Source organism: Aplidium turbinatum, chromosome 17, assembly GCF_918807975.1.
Source record: "Aplidium turbinatum chromosome 17, kaAplTurb1.1, whole genome shotgun sequence".
In the NCBI taxonomy this organism is placed as follows: domain Eukaryota; kingdom Metazoa; phylum Chordata; class Ascidiacea; order Aplousobranchia; family Polyclinidae; genus Aplidium; species Aplidium turbinatum.
Genome location: NC_137488.1, coordinates 15,772,313 through 15,776,451, shown reverse-complemented (window position 1 = coordinate 15,776,451; position 4,139 = coordinate 15,772,313).

Here is a 4,139-nt window from a genome sequence, read left to right as displayed (position 1 = left end):
GTCTAAATTGACCTTTGAAAAGCGAAAACATTTTTTTGAAGATCAGGGAATTTGGTAGTGAAAGGAAGTTTCAACTGGGATATTTAGGAGCAGTAGGAAAATTCTACTGGGTTCAGCTAGGCAACGATATGAGAAATCTTTCATAGAATTTCGGCAGGCCTGGTATGTCTGTTGTGCTGATAACTGACTACGATTTAATAATAGTTGTCTTCTATTTTGTGTGGATTGCAAAAACATACAGTACACAGCAGTTACAGATGCGCCACAACAGGAAGCAGCAAAGGATATCCCGTGTTTTTTCTTAATAAGTATCATGTTGAAACAAAGCCACATGTTCTAGAGTTGTGTCAAACTACATCCCTTCAAGTGCTGCACATAATATGTTCACACCACTTGGCCATGAAACCGATAATAAAAACTTAATAAAAACTAAAAGCACTGCAAGTCACATCACTCTAAAGAGTTTTTCACATGTCATTTTTTTCTACCTTAAGTGTAATGCAAAGACAATATGCATACAATGGACAAATGGTAATACAGTGAAATCTTTACAGATCAAGACATTAACAGTTAATCAAGGTGTATATATGTTTCTAAAAGGCAGTGGCTAATTGACCGGCGTCGGTCTTTGAATCTGAAACACTATTTGACCGGTCATGACGTCACTATACCGTCACTTTTTTTCTCTTTCAAAGCAAAAGACGAGAAGCGCGTATAGGCCTATAAGTTCTAAATCCGACCATTTTATTCAACTCGTTACGTGGTGTGTGCGATACGTCGCCGGCTCCTATTCGAGAGGGACTGGGTTTGCTACTACCCAGAAGCGTTCCTTTTTTTATTTATTTATTTTTTAACTAAATTTTGACCCGAAGTGCATTTTTGCAGTCAATTTTTAATTTGAGTTGTCTACAGCCCAATTTTTTATGTCTTTTCAAATGTGAGTAATAAAGTTAGAGTTTTTTTAATTTGCTGGAACTTGAGAATTTCTCTGGGGAATTTTCCGTTTGTGGCCGTGCTAACTAGGTATAGCCTACTACATAATTTTTCATTCAGACACGTTTAATCCTTTCAAGGTTTTGCCACCTTTTCCCGTTCATTAACGTGCTGGTAGGTCTATATCGATTTTTGTAGTTAGTATCTTTTTCGTCCCGGACGCGTTAATGACGAAAAATATAATGATTGATTGATGTGACCGTGTTTGCCGAACGAAGCATTACATTTTTGCTCTCAACAAGTTAGTTATATACAATGCTTCTTTTAAAAAAATGTTAATGGTATGTAAATGTAATGCAACTCAAATTAAAAATTGACTACAAAAATGCAATTCGGGTCAAAATTTAGTTTAAAAAAAATTAAATAAAAAAAAGGAACGCTTCCGGACTCAGTCCCTCTAAAATAGGAGCCGGCGACGTGTCGCATGCGCCACGTAACGAGTTGAATAAAATGGTCGGATTTAGAACTTATATACGCGCTTCTCGTCTTTTGCTTTGAAAGAGAAAAAGAAAAAAAGTGACTGTATAATGACGTCGTGGACGGTCAAATAGTCAAGTCAAGTCAATTTATTTTGTTTTAACAGCGCCATATATTAACAAATAATCAGAGTAAAATGTAATTGTCAAAACAAACTCAAATAGTGTTTCAGATTCAAAGACCGGCGCCGGTCAAATAGCCACTGCTTTTCTAAAACCTAGATGAAGTAATTGACACTTGTAAAATTTATTGATATATAGTGAACAGCCTATCTTCTTTAATACATCGTCTTAAAAATGGCAGTTACCTCAAAGAGTTCATTGCATGTACTACATTCCTCTTGTATATATTCAAGCTCAACCACTAGATGAGTAGATGTTGCAAGCGATTATCGCCACTTATCAATGGAATAATTAAACCAAAGACAGACAAAACAAAGTAATTTTAACGGGTTTAACATAATGTATTGCATACAAAAAGTATAACCTACCATAATTAAAATAAAATATAATGTTTTTAACAATTACTTGTGTCCTCATCAGGAATTACTTATCTGCAATGTACATAAAATGAAAATTATAAGATAAATCTGACTATGCACTATAACTGTAACCAGGCCTCGAAATTTGTACTTTTTTCCGGCGGTCAAGCATGTCCTACATGACTGGCCCTTTCAGCGGACATTTAATATCTCAACCGGACATATTTTTTGCATGTAGATTTTGCACAAAATCCCACTACGGTATTGTGTAGTCGTGTTTGTAGAAGATTTTCTACAACAGAATAACTCTGCAATGGTTGATGGCTTAATTAACCGACCCTAAAGTATATCGCTTGCAAATAAATCAGTGCGTTAATGACAGTCGTGTAATGACGCAATAAACACAATTGAAAACAACAATCCAAATTTCCTTATTACAAAAGCAAACTACATCACTTATTTCGTGGTTTTTGCGTTATAGAATCGTTGTGCCAAGCGATTACTGCCGGCGCGGGGTCGTAAATCTCCAGCTCAGGACCGTCCAGACAAATGCGCATTAGTGACTCAATAGTGTTAGTGTTAACCACGACCTACTAGAACACGGCCAAATATGTTGCTATTTGAGGAAATTTCTAAGAGTCTGAATTGTTGCAATCATAGCTATGATAAACCTGTCATCTTCCCATTACCAGAAGTAAGTAAAATAAGTAATATTTGCACCTAGAAATATGTTTGGCTTGTTTAACTGGAGATTAGGTATGTATGTTGAGCACAGTTTACACAATAAGAATGTAATATGTAAGACTTTTCAACTGCACCCTGGAGGTAATATCGTTTGGTGCAATTGCATGTTCCATTTAAAATATCAAGGATTTTTTGTGAATTCAATGTTGTAAGCTGTTCATTTGATGTGTCAATTTAAATTTTAATTCGTTTGTTTTTTGCCAAGTTTAGTTTTGCAAGTAAAATATGGCTTTTGGTGAAACATCCTGCTTTACAAAAAAACCTAACGACTGTATGATGAGATTACCTCCAGGACGCAGTTGGAAAGTCTCACATATTTTACATTATTATTGCATAAATTGTGCTTAACATACATATCTAATCTCTGGTAAAACAAGCCAAAAATATGTCTAGATGCAAATGTTGCTTGCTTTACATACTTCTGTAAGTGGAAAAATGACAGGTTTATCATGGCTATGATTGTAACAATTCAGACTCTTAGAAATTTTCCCAAATAGCAACATATTTGGCCGTGTTTTAGTAGGCCGTGTGTTAACTAACTAACACAATAGTGTTTTAGTCTAACACCCTCCCTTCTGTGCAGAAATTCTATTTCTATCAGTATCAGCGTGAATAAGGTCGCCACTTTCGCCTAAGCACGTGCGGAACCCAGCTGAGACTTGCTTCTCTGTGACGTTTCTTTTTAACAAATGATCAATGTAACGCAATAATCCTCATTGTTAAAATTAGAATACATATCCCTGCCGAAAAGTTCAGACAACTTTATTTCAAGGCAACATTGCAAGGCGTTGAAATGATGTAAAAATGGCTACTTTTGCCATCAGCTCGTTAACCACGCCACTCTAATGTGATCTTTAAAGCAATTGCTTGTACAATTATTGCTTCAGCTCCGTATTTGTTCACGTTAAACAAATAATTGTCACAATTCAAATTTAAAATATATTTTTGCTGCATTAGCTCTATTTTTGTCAAGAATTTTGCGGCGGTCATTTATGACCGACCAATGAGTCGGCTTCGGCAGACATTCGAGGTCATTCCGGCGGTCATGTCCGCCATGACCGCCGGAATTTCGAGGCCTGACTGTAACGATACCGGTACTCCAAACTGAAAACCATAAACTCAACAAGTGATTCAATAATGATTACAATTAAATAACATGGCAGAAAAGATCACATGAAGTGTAAAATATAAGCATCTGACAACAATTAGGACACACTCTTGTGATCTGTTTCCCACCGATGTTATTTACTTGTAATTATTCTTGAATCACTTGTGAAGTTTGTGATTTTCAGTTCGCAGTGCCGTTACAGTTATAGTGCATCGTCTGATTTATCTTAGATATTGCTGATTTAACTCCTGATGAGGACACACGTACAATCGTACATGTCGAAAACGTTTGAGATTATTTTAATTATTGGTTCATAAACAATCATTATTTTTAGCT